Below are 24,590 nucleotides of genomic sequence, written 5' to 3' on the forward strand. Positions count from 1 at the left end.
AACAAATCAGGAAATGACAGATGTTGGAGAATGCAGAGAAAGGAGAACCCTCCTACACTCTTGCAAGTGGTCAGAATGCAAGCTGGTGTAGCCACTCTGGAAAAAAAGAATGGAAGTTCCTCAAAAAGTTGGAAATAGAGCTACCCTATGACCCACAAATTGTGCTACTGGGTATTTACCCCAATGATACAAATGCAGTTATCCAAAGGGGCACATGCACCCCAATGTTTATAGCAACAATGTTCACAATAGCCAAACTATGGAAAGAGCCCAGCTGTTCATCAACAGATGAATGGATAAAGAAGATGTGGTATATATATATATATATATATATATATATATATATATACACACACACACAATGGAATATTGTGCAGCTGTAAAAAAAAAAAATGGAATCTTGCCATTTGTCACTATGTGAATGGAACTAGAGGGTATTATGCTAAGCAAAATAAGTCAACCAGAGAAAGACAATTATCATATGATCTCACTGATATGCAGAGTTTAAGAAATAAGACAAAAGATTATAATGTAAGAGAGGAAAAAAATGAAACAAGACAAAACCAGAGAGGGAGACAAACCATAAGAGACTCTTAATCTTAAGAAACAAACTCAGGGTTGCTGGAGGGGAGGGAGATGGAGGGATGGGATGGCTGGGTGATGGACATTGGGGAGGGTATCTGCTGTGGTAAGTGCTGGGTGTTGTGTAAGACACGAATCAGACTTGTACCCGTGAAACAAATAATATATGTTTTTTTTTTTTTTTAAGAATTTTTTAAAACAATCTCTGCTTTAGTAAGTCTGTCCCAGGCTTATGACTTTTTGAATTGTTTCTTTCCTTTTCTCCTCCTTTAGGTGACACAGGGAGGCTGGATCTGGTTATTTGCCTTTTCCCCCTAGATAGGATAAAGCTCTGGTAATGACTTTCCCCAGAGACAGTAGGCATTTATTGTGGAGAATATTCTAGGCATATTTCAAAATAGTTATTTTCCCCTCTTTCTGACAGAGACATAAGGGGATTTTCCTTGGCTCTTCAACAGTGAGGAGCTGGCAGGGTTCCTGGAGGTAAAAACCCAAGCTGTAGCCCCAGGAACAACTTTTTTTTTTTTTAAGATTTTATATATTTATTTGACAGAAAGAGAGATACAGTGAAAGAGGGAACACAAGCAGAGGAAATGGGAGAGGAAGAAGGGAGCTCCCTCCCCTGAACAGGGAGCCCAACATGGGGCTCAATCCCAGGACCCTAGGATCATGACCTGAGCCAAAGGCAGATACTTAAAGACTGAGCTACCCAGGTGCCCCAGGAACTTCTTAACTCTCACATGAGTCATCCTCAGCCTTCAACAATTTACCAAAACTACCACTAAGTTTTCCTATTAGTTTGTGGCTCCAGCAGCATCTGTTACAGGTATGCTGATCTCAGGTATGATTCCCTATATTCATCTATCTCTCTATATTTGAGGGTGGTGCTTTGCCCTGTGACCTTAATTCTCTACTAAGTTCAGGATAATTCATTGGTTTTCAGTTTTGTCCATTTTTTTTTTCCTTGCTTAAGGAGGGAGTGAGGACTTCCAGATCAATTATTTTGATTCTCCTTAAGACTTCCATTTAGACCCATGGTACACTATTTAGTTTTCAAGTGTTTGGAGATTACCACATTATTTCTCTGTTACTGACTCTTAGTTTGTTTCCATTGTGATCAGAAAATATACACTATATGGTTTTAATTCTTATAAATTTTTTTATAATATATTCATAAATATCAACATTCTCCTATTATATTTTACTTATTTATTTTAACATTTTATTTATTATTTCAGTGAGAGAGAGAGGGCACACAGAGAGAGTGAAAAGGAGAAACAGACTCCAAACTGAGCAGAGAGCCTGATGTGGGGCTCAGTCCCAGGATCCTGAGATCACGACCTGAGCCACACAGGTACCTCAATATTCTCCCATTTTAAATAACTATAAAATCTGGAAAAAATACATAGAACATTTGGACATTTGATGACATCAACCAATGCAAAACTACAATCTTTGAAAGAAGGGGAACATGCAATTGAGCTTATATTCACCTGTTGTATTCAGAATGCATTTTCCAATAAAGACACAGAAAAATAGAACTCAAGAAGATATTAGCAGTCTCAGTGAGTGGTACAAACAGAAATCAAAACTTTGAGCTTTTGGGGCAGCTGGGATGGTAGAGAAGATATTAAAGAGAATGGAATGTCAGAGAAAGACTACCCAAAGATCTGAGACAGGATACATTTGTGTCCTTATTCTAATCTGAAGTTGCCCTGGTGCAGAGTGTAACTCTAGGAGAGGTGCCAGAGAACAGCTATTGGGAAAAAAAGAATGCAAGGCAGAGATTTCAAAGATCCTACAATAATGGAGAGATACAGTAATCCCAATTCAGTCAGAGTTGAGGTACCTCAGTGCAAATACTGTGCATTAAGTGGGAATTTCAGAAGAGTCATGCTTAAGTGTGTCCCAGGAATAATGACTACACTCCAAGACAAAAACAATACTGAAATATATCAACCTAACCAAACCAAAAACTAAGGCTTAACTGGATCAATATATCAAGAAATAACTGGTCAATGAGGAGACACATTCATACCAGGTCTTAACAGAAAAAAACCACTCATATATGATAATTTTTTTCTTTTTAAGTAGAAGGTTCCAGTTCAAAATGGTGATGTAGGAAGATCCTAACCTACTTCCTCTCACAGACACATCAAATCTAAAACTATATATGGAACAATTTCCTCTGAAAAGAAACTAAAAACCGGTGGAGCAGTCCCTTCACATCAGGCAAATGTCAGGGAAACATCAAAGCAGGTAAAAAAAGACTGAGATTCAATCTTGCCATAAAGTCCATCCCCTATGTGATGACCCACATAAAGTCCCCCTGTATTAAGACTAGCATCTAAGAAACAAGTCTCTAAAACATGTCTTTGAATAACAATGAGACTCACACCCATGAGAAATCTGGGGCTGTGGTGAACTGAGAGATTACTCTTAAAAGGCCCATGTGTCAGAGTGCGTGGGGTGCTCAGTCAGTTAAGTGTCCAACTCTTGATCTCAGCTCAGATCTGGATCTCAGGATCATGAGTTCAAGCCCCACATTGGGCTCCACACTGGGTATGGAACCTACAAAAAAGTAAAATAAAATAATAAAATAAAATGCCCATGTGCAGCACAGAAGAGAAACAGCCCTTTGAAAAGTGTCCAGACTTTATGTAAAAGAGACTCATTTGCTAATTTTAAAATATTGGTTTCAGGGGCAGGTGCTTACTGGGATACTCTTCAGGTACGGAGATTGGTTTGCACCATATTCCTGCTCTCTCTTGGCCTTGCTAAGTGTCACTGGTGCCCTCATTCCCCCTCTTTTTTCCCTGTTTTTGTTGGGTGCCATCTTTGCACTCCACCTTTGCTTCACTCCAGCCAGTGAGTACCATCTTTATGGTCTTCCTGGGCCATACTTCAGAGCACTAATGTCTCCTGGAGGGGAATTTCTAGAGATGTCTGACACCCCAGTATTTATATCCTGTCACCCAATTTTTGTGGATGCCACCCTGGGGACATCTCTTGATCATCTGGCTCTGAAAATCAGGAGAGCTTGTGTTTCTAGATCCCATAGGATTGTAATAATCAGGGACAGCTTTTGGCAGACTGCCACTCCTGGAACACTGTACAATTAGCTGAATGAAATACATCCCAGTCTTTCTGAGAAGGAAGCCAAGTTGCATGTCAAGGGACTTTGGCCGGAGAGGCATGCTTCTGGTTTGACATACTTATAGGTGCCCATGGAAGGAAATCGGGAATGGAGGCCAATAGATACAAACCTTACACTCTTCCTCTGCCTCATTGCAGCTTGTCAGTGTCTTTGAGAAAGGAATTTATACACTTTTCTGGTGCTCAGATTTTTGTGTATACTGCCAGGAAACATCCCCACACTGCCTGGCTCCGGTGGCCAGAGGGGCTATGCTCAGAGGTCGCACAGGACTGTAATTAACTGAGAAAGAATTCTTAAACAGCTACAACCTCCAGGGAACAGCAAGAGGCAACAGATCCAAGAATGCAATCTTTTTGGAGATAGACCTATTAGCTAATCATCATAGTTGTATCCTGAGGAGCATACTTCTAATTAAACACTCATCTAAGGGCTGCCTGTAAACTTTTTCCTGAAACCTTAGAGGGCAGGCACTATTTTTGCACTCTTTCTGCTGCACTCCAAAGTGTCACTATCTCTCAGAAGGGAGCTCTTTTCTTTCTTTCTTTTTTTAATGATTTTTTCTATTTGACCGAGAGATAGAGAGCACAAGTAGGCAGAGCAGCAGGCAGAGGGAGAAGCAGGCTTCCCACTGAGCAGGGAACCCAATGAGGGGCTTGATCCCAGCACTCTGGAATCATGGCCTGAGCTGGAGGCAGACGTTTAACAGACTTAGCCACAGAGGCACCCCCAGAAGGGAGCTCTTAAATGTGTCTGGTGTCCCAGTTTTTATGTCTGATGCTCCAGTTTTTGTGGCTACCACCCAGGGTTTGCCCTTGGATTGCCTGACTCTGGTGGCCAAGAGGAATTGTTTTCCTGGGTTCTATGGGACTGTAACAATTGGAGAGACAGTTCTTGGCAGGCTACCATCCTTAGGGCACTGCACAGACAACATACTGAAACAATTCCCAAACTTTCCGGGAAAGAGGCCTACTTGCTTTTTCTGGAGGTTTGACCCCAGGGGCAGGTTTCAGATTTAGCATATAACTAGGGACTATGAGATATCTCAGGGAATGTAGATCAAGGGTTGCCATTTTTGTACTCTGTTTCTGCCTCACTAAAGCTCCTCAGTATCTACAAAAGTGAAGCTTATACACTCATCTGGAGTTTTGCTTCTGTGACTGCCACCCAGGCAGGGAACAATTTCAGAAAGCCTGGTGCTGTTGGCCAGTGGGGCTTACGTTTGTGGTCCACAGGACTTACATATTTTTATTCTTAAAATCTATTGTCTGAGAGTCTGTCTTCTGATCTCCCTGAATCTAGGTGCTGACTGGGACCCTCTCTTTTTGGACACTGACTGGTCTTGACACACCCTCAACTACTGAGAGATATTAAAAATAAATTAGGCTGCTTGGACAATTATAAAGATTTGAGAGACAATCAAGAGCAAAGACCAGGTTAAAGGATCAGTTTCATTTCCTACACAAGGCCAACCCTTAAAGATTGGGAGAAGTGGTTATGTCATCTAATATGTAGAAATCTACAGAGTCAAGAAAAATGAAGAAATAGGAAAGAACAAGATAAAGCCTCAAGAAGAAAAACCTTCATGAAACAGATAAGTAATTTATATGTAAAGAGTTTAAAATAATATTCATATACATGCTCACCAAACTCAAGAGAATGGGTAAACAACAGTGAGAATGTCAACAAAGAGAAAATATAAGAAAGTACCAGATAGAAGTCACAGAGTTGAAGAATGCAATCACTGAATTAAAATATTAGAGGGGTTCAACAGCAGACTGGACAAAACAGAAAAAAAGATCAGTGACCTTAAAAATAGGGCAATGGAACTGACCCCATCAGAGCAGGAAAAAGAAAAAAGGGAACTCTCATAAGACTATCAGTAAATACTTCAACATAAACTTTGCAGGTCATAAAGGAGTAGGATGATATATTCAGAGCGCTAAAAGGAAAAACACTAACCAACAATAGTCTACCTGGCAAAGTTACCATTCAGAATTAAAGAGTATATAAAGAGTTTTCCGAGCAAGCAAAAGTTAGAGGTTGATTTTTCGCTAACTGGTTTTTTATTTTTATTTTATTTATTTATTTTTTAAAGATTTTATTTATTTATTTGAGAGAGAGACAGTGAGAGAGAGCATGAGTGAGGAGAAGGTCAGAGCGAGAAGCAGACTCCCCAGGGAGCTGGGAGCCCAATGCAGGATTCCATCCCAGGACTCTGGGATCACAACCTGAGCTGAAGGCAGTTGCTTAACCAACTGAGCCACCCAGGTGCCCCTAACTGGTTTTTAAAATGTTAAAGGGACTTCTTTAAGCTGAAAAAAAGAAGGGCAGGAATTAGTGAAAACTAATGAACTAGTGAAACTAATGAAAATATGAAATTTATAGTAAAGGTAGTAGATTAATTACTTACAGATCTAGCATGAAGGTTAATAGACAAAAGTGGTAAAAAAAAAACGTAACTAGAATAATTAATTAAGGGATACACAAAGTAAAAAAGATGTAAAATATTACAACAAAAATATAAAATATGGACTAGTGAAAGTAAAAATGCAGAGCTTTCTAATGTGTTCAAACTTAAATTTATCAAATTAATATAGGCTGTTATAAATAGAAGTTGTTATAAGTAGGTTTATGATAGCCACAAAGCAAAAAGCTATAGGAGATACACAAAAGATAATAAAAAAGCAATCTAAGTACACCATTAAAAAAAGCCATCCATCTAAACACAAAAGAGAGAGCAAGAGAAAAAGAAACAGAGAAACTACAAAACAGCCAGAAAACAACCAAAAATAGCAGTAAATGAATATCTATCAATAATTATTTAAATTTATTTATTTCTAAAAGTATTTTATTTATTTATTTGACTGAGAGATCATGAGCATGGGGAACAGCAGGCAGAAGAAGAGGGAGGAGCAAGCTCTTGGAGGAGCAGAGAGCCAGATGTGGGGCTCGATCCCAGGATCCCAGGATCATGACCTGAGCTGAAGGCAGACACTTAACTGACTGAGCCACCCAGGCACCCTAATAATTACTTAAATTTAAATGAACTAAATTATCTAATCAAAAGACTTAGAGTGACCGAATGGATAAAAACAAGACAAATATATGTTCTGAAGACATTTACTTCAGATCTGAAGACACATCCAGAGTGAAAGTGATGGGATAAAAATAGATATCCCATGCAAATGGCAATCAATAAAAAGTTGGAGTAACTATACATATATCAGATAAAATAGACTTTTAAACAAATATTGTAATAAGAGAAAAAGAAAGGCATTATATAATGACAAAAGTATCAATCTGACAAGAAACTATAACATTTATAAATATTTATTCACCCAATACAGGAGAACCTAAATATAAAGCAAATATTAACAGATGTAAAGGGAGAAATAGACAGAAATACAATAATAGTAGGAGACTTTAATACCCCTCTTACATCAATGGAATGATTATCCAGACAGAAAACCAATAAGGAAACATCAGCCTGAAATGACATGTTAAACCAGATGGACTAACAGATACATACAAAACATTTTGCCCAAAAGCAATAGAATACACAATCTTCTTAAGTGCACATTGAACATCCTCCAGGATAAATCATACATTAGGTCACAAAAGAAATCTTAACAAATTTAAGGTTAAAATCATAACATCTCTAACAAAAATGGTATGAAACTAAATATCTGTTACAAGAAGAAAACTGGAAAATTCACAAATATGTGGAGATGAAACACCGAAAAACTAATGGGCCAGTGAAGAAAAGAAATAAAAGGATACCTTGAGACAAATGAAAATGGAAATTCAACATACTAAAACTTACAGGATGCAGCAAGAACAGTTCTAAGAGGGAAGATCCCAGTGAGGTGTGTGAGTTTGGTAAAATGTGTAAAAAGAGTCAAAAGGTACAAACTTCTAGCTATAAAATAAATAAGTCATGGGGATGTAATGTATAGTATGGTGATTATATTTAATAACAAAACTTATTTAAATCTAAGAGTAAATCTTAAATGTTCTCATCACAAGAAATAAAAATTTTTAATTATGTAGAGTAATGGATGTTAAGTAGGCTTATTGTCATGATCATTTTGCAATGTATACAAATATTGAAATACTATGTTATACTACTGAAACTAAATAATATTATATGTCAATTATACCTCAATAAAAATAGAAGAAAAGATAGGAGATCGGTGAAAAGATATATTACAAAGGAGAATTAGAATCTTCAAAAAATTAAATTGACATTCTAGGATGCCAAAATTGTCTCTGAAATTAAGAACTCATTAAATAGCCTTAACAGTATAGCACACATGGCAGAAGACAACATTAATAAATACAAAGATATATTAATAAAAATACCCAAACTCCAAAGGAAGAAAGATAAAAAACAAGGAGCAAGACAAACAGAAAGGATGATGTAGGGCACAATCACAATCCATTTAATCTAAAATGAATTAACCAGAAAAGAGGAAATAGAATAAAACAGAAGTAAAATTAGAAAACACATTGGCTGAGAATTTTCCAAATGTGATGAAATACAACTCATGAATTTAAGGATCACAAAGGATCCCAGGTAAGATTAATACAAAACACACAACCACACACGTTTGCACATATTCCTAGTAAAACATGCAGAAAACAAAAAGAATATCTTAAAACATCTAAAAACACCTTAAAACATCAAAGAGAACATCTTAAAAAGAGAAAAAAAGAGGCATCATTGTTAAAACAATAAACAATGGAAGTAAAAGACATTAGAAATCATCTTTAAAGTGTTGTAAGAAAAAATAAAAACTATCAACCTAGAATTTCATACCCAGGATAAATATTCTTGAAAAATAGAGACTCAAAAGAGATATCACTTATAATCAAAAGCTATGCAAATTCATCTCCAGCTGACCCGGGCTTTAAGAAATACTAAAAGAAATTCTTCATGCTGAAAGAAAGTGATATCAGATGAAATGTAGAAGTTTAAGAAATAAAGAGCACTGAAAAAGATAAATATACATATAAAAGACTATTGTGTTTAAAAGCAATAATAAGTATTTTTGTGAAGTTTTTAATTTATGGTCAACAAAAATACATGAGAACAGCAGCAAAAAAGGAAAGGATTGTGAGTGGTGTTAAATTATTTTGCATTTGTTATATCATTCGAGAAATGTTAAAATACTAAGTTATAGGACTATAAAATGTTAAAAATGCATATTATAGTTTTTAATGTAACTACCGAAAGTCTGATACAGATATTTATAACAAAATGCTAATAGAAGAGATAAAACAGAATGTTTTAAAAATAATTAATACAATGGAAGACAGGAAAGGAAGAAAAAATAAATGTCAAGACAAATAGGAAATACATAGCAAAATGATGAACATATAAGTAATAACTATGTTACATATGAATGGATTTAACATACCAATTAAAATACAAAGTGAGTTAGAATTTTTTGCAAAAAAATATGTTGCTTACAATATTTATAAATTTACAGATAAGATTAAAGTAAAAGATGTATGAGTCAAAAGAAATCTGGCATAGTGAAATTAATGTTAATTAAAGTAAAGTTTAAGGTAAGATATATATAGAGAAAAATGGTGATATTTGATAATGGTAAATGGGTAAATTTAACAAGAAGTCATTATCATGAATTTATATGCCCTTAATATCAAATTTTTGAAATATGAAGCAAAAGTTGACAAACTAAAGAGAGAGATAGAGGAAGATGAAGAAGTAGAAGGATTCTAAGCTCACCTTGTCCCATAGACACAGAGAGAACAGCCACATCAGTGCAAGTAACTCTGAAAATTACCCAAAGACTGGCAGAACAGACTTTCCACAGTTAATCATACAGAGGAGTCCATGTCAAAAAGCTGAGGAGGGGGAAGGATGTAGTTGGGAACAAACCCGCCCAGCAAGTGAGAGGAAACCCACAAACTTACAGAAGTGACATAATCGGACCCCGTACTAAGCACCCCATGTACAGTGGACAAGCACTGGGAAGCTAAGTCCTCATAATTGGCTTTGAAATCAGGTGGGACTTAACTTCATAATTTTATACAATCAGCAGGGTTTAACTCCAGGTAATTTAAAAATCAGCAGATTTAGCTCTAGAAGAGGCAGACGATGACAGGAAACTGAGTTGCTGTTCTTAAAAAGCCAGCAAAACAAATAACCCTGAAGAGATTTAGCATAAAAACAGCAGTTTGAAAAACACCTGGGATATACAAGAAGGAGATTTATTTACTAATCTCTAAGGCATGAACCTACATGTTTACCATGAAACACAAAGCTGTCTTAGCCAACTGTTGCTTCTCTTGTGGTATTATTTTAAGCATAGATTCTGTCAGCCACAAAGGGTCCGTGACTACTTTCTAATTATCTGTGATGCCCAGGCCCCTCTCATTCTTACCTGTCTACCTCTATTCTTGAGGCAAGGGTTTGATGTCCCTGAGAGACCTCAGAATAGACTGGTACATTCATCTCCCTTGCATAGAGTAGGGAAGATTTCCTCCTCACTGCTTCCACCCTCCACCTATATCATGGGCACTTGGGGATGGGGCAGATGTTGATCTGAGAACCCAGGGCATGACAAGGTCCACTGTGAAGTGTGCCATCCACCTGCCACAACACCCTATTATCATTTTGTTGTTCATGTTTATGTTTCCTTTTTGAAGTTTCTTTACTACAAATCTTTGTTCCAAGGGAATAAAAACTGTTATTGGACCTAGAGGGAAAAAAAAATATTGACATATTATTATCACCCATAGTCCATAATTTATAATAGGGTGCATTATTGGTATTGTACATTTTATGGTTTTGGGAAAATATATAATGACATGTGTCTACTATTACAGTTTCATACAGAGTAGTTTCACTGACCTAAAAATCCTTTGTGCTCTGCCTATTCATTCTCTTTCCCCCAACCCTTGGCAGCCATTGACCTTTTTATCTCCATAGTATTGCCTTTTCTAGAAAGTCATATAGTTGGAACCATATAGTATGTAGCCAGTTTAGATTGGCCTCTTTCACTAGCAATATGCATTTAAGTTTCCCCCATTGTCCCTTCATGACTTGATAGCTCATTTCTTCTTAGTGCCAAATATTACCCATTGTCCAGATGTACCATGTGTGTTATATGTACCACAGTTTATTTATCCATTCATTCACTGAAAGTTATCTTGGTTGCTTCCAAAGTTTGGCAAATTATGAGTAAAGATGCTATAAACATTTGTGTGGGTTTTCGTGTGGACATAAACTTTTCACTCCTTTAGGTAAATACCAAAGAGCATGATTCATGGATTACATGGTGAGAGTATATTTAATTTTGTAAAAAATTGTCAAACTGTCTTTCAAAGTTATTGTTCTACTTTGCATTCCCATGTTTTAATATTTTTAACAAGTAAAGAATTCCCAGATATATTGTTTAATCCAATCATCAAAATAAAGTCATTTGGTGAGTACTGTTAGCCCAAATGTATAGCCAGAGAACAGAGGCTCTGAATGGCAGGGAGATTTGCCCAGGGCTGTGCAGAAAAGGTGAGGCAGGCCCTCTGAAATATGAGTTGATGGCTTATGATGAATACATGGCTTATTCTAATGTAAGACTCCTTACAAGTATGGAGGATTAGTATCCTAGATTAACCAAACTCTAAGGACAGCATTGAAACAGAGTCTAAAATGCAATAAAATTTACTATCCACTAAAATGGTAATGTTTTATGTTTTTTAATTTAATTAATTAAAATAAATATCATGTCAAGGTTCACCAAAGGAAATGCTTATTTTCCTCAATGGGATTATTTGGGAAAATTGAAAATATTTTGTTTTCCCTCAACCATTCTATGTCCTGACACCAGAAGCTATCCAGGGGAAACTAAAGTTCATCCGTTGCCTACAAGCTGTATTCTTACATCCTTATACCAACCCACATGCTAAAAAGCCCCCCTCTTTTCAAGGTGTTTGGCTTCTTAGGGACAGCAAATATAGTATTCAATTCTTTACAGGACCTGCTTATCAGGATCACTATCATTTTCTGAGTTCTGCAGACATTGGGTTGGCCAGACTACAGTCCTAACTTCCCCTTGACCTCTTTGGTACCTAAAAGAACTAGTCTCAGAGGGCACCTTGGTGGCTCAGTTGCTTAAGAGTCTGCCTTCAACATGGGTCATGGTCCCAGGGTTCTGGGATCCAGCTCCATATTGGGCTCCTTTCTCAATGGGAGCATGATTCTCTCTCTCCTCCTGGCTTGAGCTCTCTCTTGCTATCTCTGTCACTATCTGTGTCTCTCTCTCTCTCAAATAAAAAAATAAAATCTTGGGAAAAAAAAAAAAAGGACTAGTCTCAGAAACCCATATCTGAAAAACCCTAAAAACCCTTGCAGGACAAAAAGTGCTCAAAGCCACTATTTCCAGTACCCAGGGCAAACCCTCTTCCTATCTGGTGTATGGAAACTCAATTTCCTTTCACAGACTTCTGTTCAGTGAGGGTGGGGCCTCTCTGAGCCCCTCAGACTCATCTAAACAAAGCCTGCTATGCTAGGTGCTGGTGGTACCCCCATGTTCATGGCCACACTCTGCGGCTTTCAGATAAATTTCTTAGGTCTTTCTCTGGTAGAAGGAGTATGCAGTTGTTCCCTCCCTCTCACTTCCCGGTCTCTGGCCTTGCTCTTGGGAATGCATCTGTGCCAATAGATCCTAGTCTGTCATTATCCTTCTATATATCTTACAATCTTTCCAGCCACTGAATATTTGTTTAGTTTCAGACATGAGTATATATGAGGGGACGTAGGTGGCAGGCTGATATAGAAGAAAATTATATACTTGCATACATGAAATTAGATAATATCTTGCCGACAACAACATAAGTTTGGATGAAGGAAGGTCTGGTGTACTACATTGGTGGGTCTCTACCAAAAAAGCTGCCTCTTCATGCTGATGCAACATTATCAGGACTTCCCTGGCCTCAATAACTACATAATATAAAACCCAAATATATTACCCAAAATGGAATTTTACCTGTCAGATTACTGGTTTCCAGACTTTCATAAAACAGCAAATTAAAAGGGAGAGATCTTTTATTTTGCCAAAAAGAATTTAAAATTTAAAAATACTATTTATCATTGCCATAATTTGATTAGAGAAAGGATATCTTAACAGAAAAAAATAAAAAAGATATTTCAAATGGATCAGGTATTTGTTTGCTAAAAATTCATTGTCCTACTTCCCCTGTTTTGATAGAGATCAGTGAAAACCTCACTGAGCAAAGATTGACACCTGGGACTATTGCTTTGAAGATTTTTTTAAATAAAAAAGAAATATAAACAGTTATCTTCAGGTCAGGTGACAGTGAAAAGATCACGATTCAGACACCTGCTCATGCCAAATTCTGTCAATTGGCAGTCAACCTGGATCTCAACACATATACAATATGCACATTGTATACACTATAGCATGCTGTGTGTACATGCATTAGTCCCATATATGTCGCTAATATGGTGGCAAGACCATCGATCTCTATGTTCCTACGCCATAGAGGCACATTCTTGTTTAGACATGCAATGCAGCAATTAGACAAAGCCTTTTCTACAGGCTGGGCAGTTTCCAAGTGCTTATGTAGCTCCTCTTAAGACAGCAGCATCATCATGTTCCTGGTGTCCCTCTTGTAAATGCAAAACAGAACCTAGCAGCCTTTGGCAGCACACACTTCCAGTTGGAAGGAAATCTGAAATGATCCAGGGAAAAGGTGCCAGTGATGGCTAGGTGGGAAGATACTCTATTCTAAAATCCTCTGCCATTTGAATTTTGATTTTTTTCTCCAAAGTAGGACTGGTTTTCTCCAAAGTAGGACTGGTTTTCTCCAAAGTAGGACTGGTTTTCCACCAGCCTGTCCAGACCATAAGAGAGGACAGGGAAGAATAGAAAGCCACAACTGCTGATCATGACCAAGGAAAAGAAGTGAGGAGTGGAGGAGGTTTGACTCCACAGTGGATACTGGACTCAGTCAGGACAGAAGGAACACAGCCAGCACCCTCTTGATTCAGGGGAGCATTTGTGGCTATAGGAGAGAGTGGTGGGTTCGTGGGAGGGCAGCCAGCAATTCCAGGACCCAGGCCTAGAATCATAGGCTTATGCAGCTAGAAGGGGCCTTAGCATCACCTCTTCAAGCTCTTCAATTACAGTTGAGGAGGGCACGGTAACAGTCAGAGGAACAATAACTAGTCCTGGACAAGTCAGACTCTACCCCATTTCTGAGTCCAGGGCCCTCTCCAAGCTGCCTCCCTTTGGGACCTGCTCATTCCAGCTCCTTCATTAAGCTGTCCTTGAACTCCATGGGCAAGAAGTGATGTCTCCACACAATTCTTCATCCCCATGATTCACATGGTCCTTGCCTAGATCTTTGAGCCCACTCATATAGCAGCAGTCCTTGGAAAACTTGTTTTTTGATTTTGAGAAGCAATTTTGAGAAGCACTGCCCCAACGTTCTTGTAACATATCACTGGACATGTTACTTGTCCTATGGTTCCTGATATATATGTTATTTATTTGGCCTTGGCACCTAAATCATTGGTTCTCGATTCTTTCTCTGCTCCAGTCTGCTCGAAGAACATGATATATTCCCATAGTCAATAGCAGAAAGTCCCACCTGGTAGAGAGAGAGGCAGTAGAAAGACCTCATACATGATTTGCACACTATCTCCTCTCCTAGCTGCTATTGAAAATCACTAATCTGAATGATAATAGAGCATGTCTTATTTAATTCATAGATCACGAATCTGAATTATAATGGAACAAGTGTCTCATTGGTATACCAAGGCTTAGCACACAATATTATGCACACAGTGGGTGCTCAATAAATATTTGCCAAATTGATTTAAAATACAGATAAACAAAATATTTATCAAACAAATTCTTAGATGAATAAATTTTTAAAAATTAGATTTAGTCCAAGGGCAATCTACTCAGTTTTAAAGGCATGAGGTAGTGCCTCCGAATCCAACAGCTAAGGGCCATGGGGCATAAATATCTTTGAGGGAATCACAACCCTTTCCCAGTTATCCAGTACCTTCTATATGGGTTCCTGACAATCTTTTAATACTCGTGCCAAGTTGTTCCATTTGTCCAAGGCTTTGACAATTTCCCAGGCTAAGAGCTGAATTGCCTGGAGAAATTGGGAGGTTCCATTATAATAAAAGAATTCAGGAGGCAACCCATGGTTGCACAGCCCAAGAAACAAAAAGCCAGAAAGGGCTGCTCATGACCACAATATGGAATAGTGTTTGAGGGATTCTCAGGGGAGGTAGGTGGTAGATCTCTGCAAGCATGTCATCACCACTTGTTTCTATGTCTCCCTCCTTCACACCCTGCAACTCTGCTTCTTCAGTCTTTCAAATTTTTCCCTTATCTGCTCTATCTGAAACTCACATTAGGGAAAGCCTAGGTAGCCCATTGTTGATTTTTCCACTCTTAAACTTCTCCATGTAGAGCAGCATTCAAATTCCCAAGAATCGCTGAGCCTACTACTGCCTTTCCATCCGAGGTCTCCAGAAGAGGGTCTGTCCTGGCAGGAAAAGGTCCTCTGTCATGGGCTGCCCTAAACCACAAGTCTTTCCCATCTCCCTAAGCTATCAGGTTTGGAGTATTTATTTGTAATCTTACTTAAAGGCAAGACAAATTGAAAAAGACACTGGTTTTGTGAATGCCAAATTTTATTCCTAACAGCCTACTCTTCTTTCTCCATCTGGCAAATTCCTACATGTCCTCTGAGATCTCACACAAATTTTACTCCCTAGAGAAGCCTTCAGTGACTCCCTGCAGACATCCTCATACCGTCTGTCCACAGTGCTGGGAGAGCTGGAGGTGGTGATATAACATTTGTTTACATGTCTGTAGCCTCCCAAGACTCTGAATGCCCTAAATGTAGTGGCGGGTCGGAACAATGTTATTCATTATTGTATTCTTTCTGTGCTTGGCTTTCAGCAGAAAGCTCTAAATAAATGTTGGCAGACAAGTAACATTTTAATTGCCTTTTACATCCTTATCAGAATTATGTCCCTTATGATAAATCAATAAAGGAAATACGTGTTTCACACTCTACGAACTCACAGATTATGCCAAATAAAACCGGAAAACAGACACAAGCTTTCTAAGCAATAAGATATTGGGAGACCATCCTTTCTGGTTGCACATCTAGGGCTGAGATAAGAGCCCTCCAGCCATCTATAAACATGATGGAGGTGCATAAGGATTGACTTCATGGGGTTGGTCTAGAATACCAGATGATGGCTAACCTTCCATTGACGGGCTTTGTGGAATTAAATAAGCCCGACCAAATGAGAAAAGCAAAGGCTATTCAGAGTTCACTTGAGCTAGGGAGTCAGCCACCATCCTTTGAATTGTGCAGAGACTCAAAGGCAGGAAGTAAAGTGGGAAAGGTTTATAGTGGAAAACAGGGATAACTTCAGGTACATTCTGACATCAGGTTGTCTACATGGAGATACTGGAGGTGAGCTGCCTAGAAGTGGGATGTCCTATGTGATTGCTTGCCGGTGCATATTTTGTTTTCTTTGGTTGGTTTAAATTGGAAGAAGGAATAAAAATCAGGGAAGCTGACAGTTATTAAATAAGTCCTGGGCAATCTTAGCTGATTTTTACAGAAATTGTCTAGCTTCGTAGATTGTGATAGTGACTAGAGATGACAATCTGGCTTCCTAAAATCCTGACTGATAGCAAGCTGGCTTCCTGGACTGTTTATTGTAGATAAGGGGAGTAGTTAATTAGGTTGCTGCAGGTTGTAGGTCCAAGTTCTAATTTTATATGTGGTCTGGTCATTGTCCATTTTTATATCTGTTCTCTCAGTTTGGAATCATTCACGTGAAAATGCTATTTGAGCCATAGATTTTTGGGAGCTAGAATCCTCCACTCCAGCTGTAATTGCATCTCTCTCTTTCACACACACACACACACACACACACACACACACACACTGCTGTTTCAGCTATGGGGAAGGGGGTATTTCTCAGACAGCCCCTCTTCCAGAAATTACACAGAATCCCAGCACATCCTGGGATACCCTCCTAAATGATAGTTACTCTTCCACCCCACTGCCATGTGCCCTCTAAAAGAGGGGAAAGGATATCACTTCTGGCTTTGTTCTTTTTACTCTAAATCCAGTTACCTTAACCTTTAAATTCCACTCCCTTTCTGGGGTGCCTTCTGTATGCTTAAATTGTTTGTACTTCTCAGAAGTCAGATGGTGGCTGTTTTTGTCTACTGGTAGTAGTCTTTCCAGAAAAATTTCAAGATGCATAAACCCAGGGTTTTCTCAAAGGAACAACCAATTAGGTTTGTAAAATCCAGAATACAGGGCTCAATCGTTAACTGAAAAAGCCTGTTCCTCAACAAAAAGCCCAGAAACAAAGAGGGAAAGCCCTACTGGCTGTGTACCAGAGGACCCAGGATGAACTGTCTTGTACCCCTCCTTGATGGTTGCTGGGTCCATAAGTCCTGGACTGGCAGCTGCATGGTGCCTGCATCCTCCAGTCCTTCCAGGCACTGGAAGCCAGGCTAGGAGCAGAGCCAGGCATTTACACAAAGATTCCACACCAGGGTTCTTGCCTTCCCAGGCAAGGGACCCCATTTTTCCATGGCTCTACCAACTTCACTTTTACAAGTGGGCTCACTTAGACCCACCCATAGGTGCTCTTCAGACACTTGATATGGTGGGAACAGCACTCCCTACTTCCCTGGGGCTCCCCCACTCCACTCTCTACAGGGTATGCTCCCATAATTCAAATCAGCAGACCCAAATCTGCTTCAGGGCAAACTTGGGCCCTCAACACATCACCTTTTGGAACTTGGTCTGCTATGGAAACTCAAGTTTCTTAACAATCCAAGTCAAATATAATTAGGCAAATAAAACTAAGTTGTATACTATACTCTAAAGTCACTTGGAAATATTTTGTGAATTTACTACCATTTTGCTTCATCTAGCCAGTGATTCTTTGGGGGAATAGATCTACCTGGTCTATGAATTAAAGAGTTTTATATTGTATTGCTAACAAGTGAGATTTTATTTCCAACCAATAGATCTAAGGAGCTAGAGGAAAGTGTGTGTGTGTGTGTGTGTGTGTGTGTGTGTGTGCACGCATGTGTGTGTGTGTTCAATTATGGAATCCAGCCTGGGTAAGAGTTTCAGATAAAAATACTAAGGACACTAATTCATACATTCAGCTATTTATTGAAACCGGTGTGTTTGAAAGACTCTGGCCAGAATTTGGAGATAAAATGGTAAACCAGCCCCATTTCTATTCTCTATTACTCCTTTTAAGGAATAAAAGGAAAAACTGACCAGAAGATCAATATTATCTGGAGAAGTGAGTGCTGGGAGCACATGAACAGTATTTCTGTTAATGAGAGACAGACATTGATGGATGAAAAACAGATAGTGTAAGGCATCTGTTCAAGCCTGGCTACATAATTTGTGAGGTCCAGTGCAAAATGAAATGGGAGATGCATTGATCAAAAATTACTAATAATTTCAAGATAGTGACAACAGAGCGTTAAGCTCAGGGTGGGTCCTTGTGAGACTACCCAGGGTGCAGCTGGTGAAATGGGCCTGCCATGCTGTGGAATTCTCCAGAATGTGCACTGAGAGTCACCATAGTAGCAGAAAACATCTGTATACAGAGAAATATTTTATCAGCTGCAGGGGAAAACTATAAAAGTTAAAGTTCCATTTAACAAGAAAAGTTAAGTGTTTATTTCAAGGTATGTTCATCAGGTAACTGGTACTGCTGAGATGTCCAGGTGAAGGCAATGTCAGCTGTCTTCTCCCTAGTTCTAGGAAGACTGGTCATTTTGGGAGGCATATCTCAACCAAAAAGGGCATGTTGACAATGAGCTCCTGCTCTGGGTTAAAGTCTTTCTACCTTTGGCCTTTTCCCAATTTCCATCCAGTGATACAGTGAGGCAAGCCTGGGTTATTTATAATTATTGTAAGAGGTCTGACAAGGACAACAGGATAAGACCATCAATATGAGTGCAAGCCAGGAAGCCTGAGTTTGGCCTTCCCCATAACCTCAGTCCTACCTAGAATTTTCCAGTAATGAATTCCTTACCTATCTGAACTGGCTGTTCTGATAGTGGCAATTTTTCAATAAGCTGACAACTGAATTCACATGGTGGTATCCCAATGCCAAAAGAACAATGTAACTTGCTAGGTATACTCTAGTCTTCATCCAATATATGGAAAATGGACTATCTGAAATACCCTGCTGCATTTTTTTTAATATACTGATACAAAATCACCCAAGACTTGAACATGCTTGCTTTGGAGATTTTCTTCTCATTTTTTTTCAATAATATACAGAAAGCTATTTTGCTTTAAAAAGTGTCTGAACTACTTTTCCCTAATCAAAAACATTAGAATGAAAATTGGTTTAAGAATAATAATCCTTAAACATGTCTTGGCTCCTATAATAAGCATATGAAAGAATTATGTGAACTGTTCACTTTTAATACCTTTAAAATAACTGGCATGACTAGGTGACTCAGTCAGTTAAGTGTCCAACTCTTGATTTTGGCTCAGGTCATGATCCCACATCAGGCTCTATGCTGGGGGTGGAGCCTGCTTAAAATTCTCTCTCTCTTTCTTTATCTCTGTAAAACAAACAAACAAACAAAACAAAACCCAATAACTAAGTAAACTCTGAGCTTAAAGCCTCTTGTAAATCACCATGACAGAACAGATGGAAGGAGTCTGCAGCTTTCCCAACACATATTCCTTCTACAAGCATTTATTAAGCAGTCATTCATGAAGGTTTGTGGGAGAGGATTAATTCCCACTCATCTGCTTACTTCCAGAACAATGGATTTTGCTGAGTGGACAAGAAAGTTGAAAGACATTTTTGAAGGTCGTTGGGAGAATATTATTTGAACCAAGACTTATTATAAAGATACAAAACTTATTTGTTTATATCAAATGTCTTCATGAAGTTCCTTGTTAGTAATGTATAGAAACAGTCAGGCGGAAGAAGGTGGTGGTCCATTATCAATATCCCTCTGGCACGTAGTCCCAGAGAATTTCCTGCTCCTGACACACAGAAGTATGTCCCTAATCCCATAGCTTTTCTGTACCTGATCTTTGTCAGCTCAGAATACATGTTAATTTATATAGAAAAAAGTCAGAGTACAAGCAGAATAATGACTTTCAGCTATAAGGTTTGTGGAAATAAGCAAAGACCAGCCAAATAGAAGGGTATTAAAAGAATTCCAAAGAAGGAGAGCATCCATGGATGTAAAATTTGCAAAGAGGCCAGTAAATAATAATAATAGCAGTTGAACTATAGTATTTACTCTCTGCCAGGCACTTTCTACAACTATCATTTATCCCTTTTTTACAGATAAGTAGACTGAAGCAAAAACAGTTTGATAACATGTCTAAAGTCACTTGCAGGTAAGCAGGCAGGTCAAAATGTGAAGCTAGATCTTCTAATTAAATCATGCGTTGTCCCCCTGTCTGAGGTAGTGGCATAAAGACTAATAGCCCTGTGATGCAATGAGTGCAGAAAGGGATTTGTTTCCAACCCAGTTGAAATATCAGAGATTGTGAATTTTATCTCCAGGGGGGGAATTTAGAAAAAAAATAGGACCCTCTTCCCAATAAAGTATTACGGAAATATCAGTACATGATTACTTTCAGTCTTGCCAGTACAGAGCAACCTCATTCTTCTCAGGCCTTCTTCTTACAAAATCCCTGAATATAACCCAGCAAATGGACCTCAGAGAACTGTTAGGTAAGATGAAAAGGGCAGGCTGCCTAAGTACCCAGAATTCTATTTGTGATGTTACCTCCCATAAGCCCAGTGGGGCTGCAAAGCCTTCCCATAGTGTGCTTCAGGCACAGAAACATAAGGCTCTGAGGGAGGCTGGCCTTCTAAGCCAGGGGCCAGGAAGGCTGAACTAAGGACAGGAAACTTTTGATCCAGCTAAATGCCAAGGGAAAAAAATACACTTTACTCAGTTTCAGTGACTTAGTGGGGAGTTGATTTTCCATCCACCCCCTGTACCATGTAACAAGTAATGGCCTTCTTATGGATCAAGTGGTAAGCTCATTACCCATCCCTTGCCAGGACCATAGGGGGACACCAACTAACCACTGCTATCATGGTCTTATCAGAATATGTTAAGTCTCCATCCTCATAGTGTTAGTTAGCCCTCTATATCCCCTCCCTGGCGTCAGCATGATACAGCTGGGAGCTAAACTTACATCCCCCAAACTTGGAGGCAATGGGGTAGGATTAGTTAGTATTCAATTTTCATCTAGAAGGAGTCAACAGCAGAAGGGAAAGCTGAACTTTCACCCACCCCTCTGTAAGGAAGCAGGGGACTCAGCATGTTTCACCTTCAAGGTGTAGTATTGGCAAGGCTTAGTGGAAAAGATGAATGCACAAACTTGCCAGGTTCTTATGCTACACCCCCATGGGAGGATACCATTTTTTAAAAAGATGATGTAATATGATCCAGAGTCTCATAATATATCCAAAGACCAGGATACAACTAAAGATAATGCATCAATCCCAGGAACTGGAAAAACCACAACTCGAATGAGAAAAGGCAATCATAGACACCAACCTCGATATGAATCAAATATTGGAATTATCTGACAAGGATTCTAAGGCTGGGTTATAAAGATGCTTCAACAAGCAATTACTAATTCTCTTCCAACAAATTGGAAAAAAAAAAAAAAAAGAAAACTACAGAAAAGAAATATAAGCTAAAATAGAAAGAACCTGATGTCAGTTACAGAACTAAAAAATATAACTGAAATGAAAACTAACTGGATAAGCTTAATAGTAGAGTGTAGATGACAGGGGATAAATCAATGAACTGGAGGACAGATCAGTAGAATTAAAACAATCTAATGAGGGCACGTATTGCATGGAGCATTAGGTGTGGTGCATAAACACCAAATCTTGGAACACTGAAAAAATTTAAAAATTAAAAAAAAAATAATCTGAAGAAAAAAAAAAAAAGTAGACTGGGAAACAAAACAACAACAACAAAAAAGAACAGATTCAGGAAATTCTGAGATAGTAATAAAAAAGCTAACATTCAAATTAATGAAGTCCCAGAAGAGTGGGGAAGACTGAAAAATATTTATTTAAAGAAACAATATCTGTAAAGTTCTCAAATTTGGGAAAAGATATAAATCTACTATATTAGCTTCCTTGTGGCTACTCTAAAAAAATCACCACCAACGTGGTGGCTTAAAACAAAAGAAATTTGTTCTTTCACAGCACTGGAGGCCAGGAGTCCAAAATTAGTATCAAATTAAAATGGTGGTGTGCTGCAGAGGCTTTAGGAGAGAATGCATTCTTTGTTCCTTCCAGCTTCTGGAAGCAGTCAAAGTTCCTTAGCGTGTGCCTGCATTATTCCAGTCTGTGCCTCCAAGGCCACATTGCCTTCTCCTCTCTGTGTTCCCTGTGTGTCTATCATCTCCTCTTTTCACTCTAGGATACCTTATAGAGATTCTATGAGGATTTAAGACCCGCCTGAGTATTATTACTCTTCCTCTCAAGACTTTTAACTTAATCACATCTGCAAAGACCCCTTTTCTGAATAAAGTAATGATGTTCACAGGCTCCAAGCATTCGACGTGGATATCTTTTGGAGGAGGGTCATTTGTCAGCCAACCTTACCTACAGATTCAAGAAGCTGAACCAAGTCCAAGTAAGATAAATCCAAAGAATTCCTTGCCAAGAACACAACATAAACTTCTGAAAACTAAAGGCAAAGAAAAATCTTCAAAGGAGCCAGAGAAACAACACATTACTTTTAGGGGAAAAACTGTTTAAGTGATAGTGGATTTCTCATTGAAATCATAAAAATCAAAATGAAAAATTCCATATGTAGAAGTCAAAAGTGTACAAGAACACTGCTCTTGTTCATGCCTCACCTGGTCACCTACATTAATCCTTACCTCCCATCCATCCCCAGGGAATGTCACCAAATCCTCTTTTAACTCCAAGATCTAGCCAAGCATTTTACATAGGTACTCCAAAATATAAAATTTTAAACGATCTTCATTTTCTTTTCCAAGATCTATTTAAAATGACTTTCATTCTTGGTTTAATATATCAACTATATCACATTCATAATCTGATCAAATAACAAATGCAGTGAATACGGAATTGACGGGAACAACAGGTTGCATAGCTAGTGCATTGCTTCTCAAACTTTAATTTGCAAACCAACATATGAGGCTTTCTACTTCAATGTGTAATGGAACAAGAAGCTGAGAATATGCATTTTTTAAACAATCTACCTTTTATTTAAAAGTAGAATTAAATTTTTATTTACATATTTTGCAGTTATAAACCCAATAAAGTCAGAAACATGTATACAAGTTAGGAATGATCTAAAATTAGAAAGGAAAGACACAATTGGAAAAGGGGTGTAGTTTCTTTGATATTAATTGTATAACACAAGCATATCAACTCCATATAAAAAGTTTTTCTTATTGATATTAACCAGTGAAAAAAGGATAGTACATATTTTTGCTGTAATTGATACCCTTTAGTTCATTATCTGAACGTCAATAATTAAATTAAAATCACTTAAAAACAACATGACATTTAGAATTCCATAATATTGGTGTCTTCAATTTTTTGCACTATTTTATGACTTTATAATAAAATTTTGCTTGTTTCTATGTTTTCAGCTTCACTGAGGTGTAATTGACAAACGAAATTATAAGATATTTAAAGTGTACAATGTGATGACTTGATATATCTATATACATTGTAAAGGATTCCTCTTATCTAATTAATTAACACGTCCATCACCGTATATGTATCACTCAAAATAATGTCCATGAGATATATCCACCTTGTTGTATCATCAATTCATTCTATTTGTTCTAAAGTAGTATTGCATGGTATGGAGTTACTCAATTTGTTGAGCTATTCACCTATAAGGAATATTTTGATTGTCTCCAATTTTGGACTATTAGGAATAATGGTGCTATGAACAATCATGTACATATTTTTGTGAAAAAATAATTTTCCATTTCTCTGGGATAAAACTGAAGTTTGTATGGTAAGTGTATATTAAAAAAAATTTTTTTAAGATTTTATTTATTCATTTGAGAGAGAGAAGGTGGTTGCAGAGGATAAAGCAGACTCCCTGCTGAGCAAGAAGCCTGATGTGGGACTCCATCCCCGGACTCTGAGATCATGACCTGAGCTGAAGTCAGATGCTTAACTGACTGAGCCACCCAGGTGCCCGAAGTGTGTATTTAATTTTTAAAGAAACTGTCAAAATTTTTTCATAGTAACTGTGCTATTGTACCTTTCCACCAGCAATGTATGAGAAATAGATTTTCTGCCAGCCCTTCAGGATTTGGTATTATTATTTTTCATTTTAGCTGTTCTAATAAGTAAGTAGTAATCCTATTGTGATCTTAATATGCACTTCCCCCTTAGCTAATTATGTCAACTATCTTTTCATGTGCTTATTTTCCAGCTTTTTATATCTATATACTTTTTTCCAGTGAAATGTTTCTTCAGATCTTTTGCACATTTCCAAGATTATTTGCCTTTTAATGTTGAATTTCATATATTCTAGATATGACTCCTTTGTCAGATATACGATTTGCAAATACTTTCTCCAGTTTTTATTTTGTCTTTTCATCTGTTTAACAGGGTCTTGCTCAGATCAAAAGTTTTTAATTTTAGTGTTCTATTCATCAACTTATTTATTTTATGGATTTTTTTGGAGGTGTAATGTCTAAAAAATTTTCACTAGGCCTTAGGTCCTGAAGCTTTTGTCTTATACTATCTTCTCAAAGATTT

Source organism: Lontra canadensis, unplaced genomic scaffold (assembly GCF_010015895.1).
Source record: "Lontra canadensis isolate GAN:19392208 unplaced genomic scaffold, GSC_riverotter_1.0 scaffold135, whole genome shotgun sequence".
Classification (NCBI taxonomy): Eukaryota; Metazoa; Chordata; class Mammalia; order Carnivora; family Mustelidae; genus Lontra; species Lontra canadensis.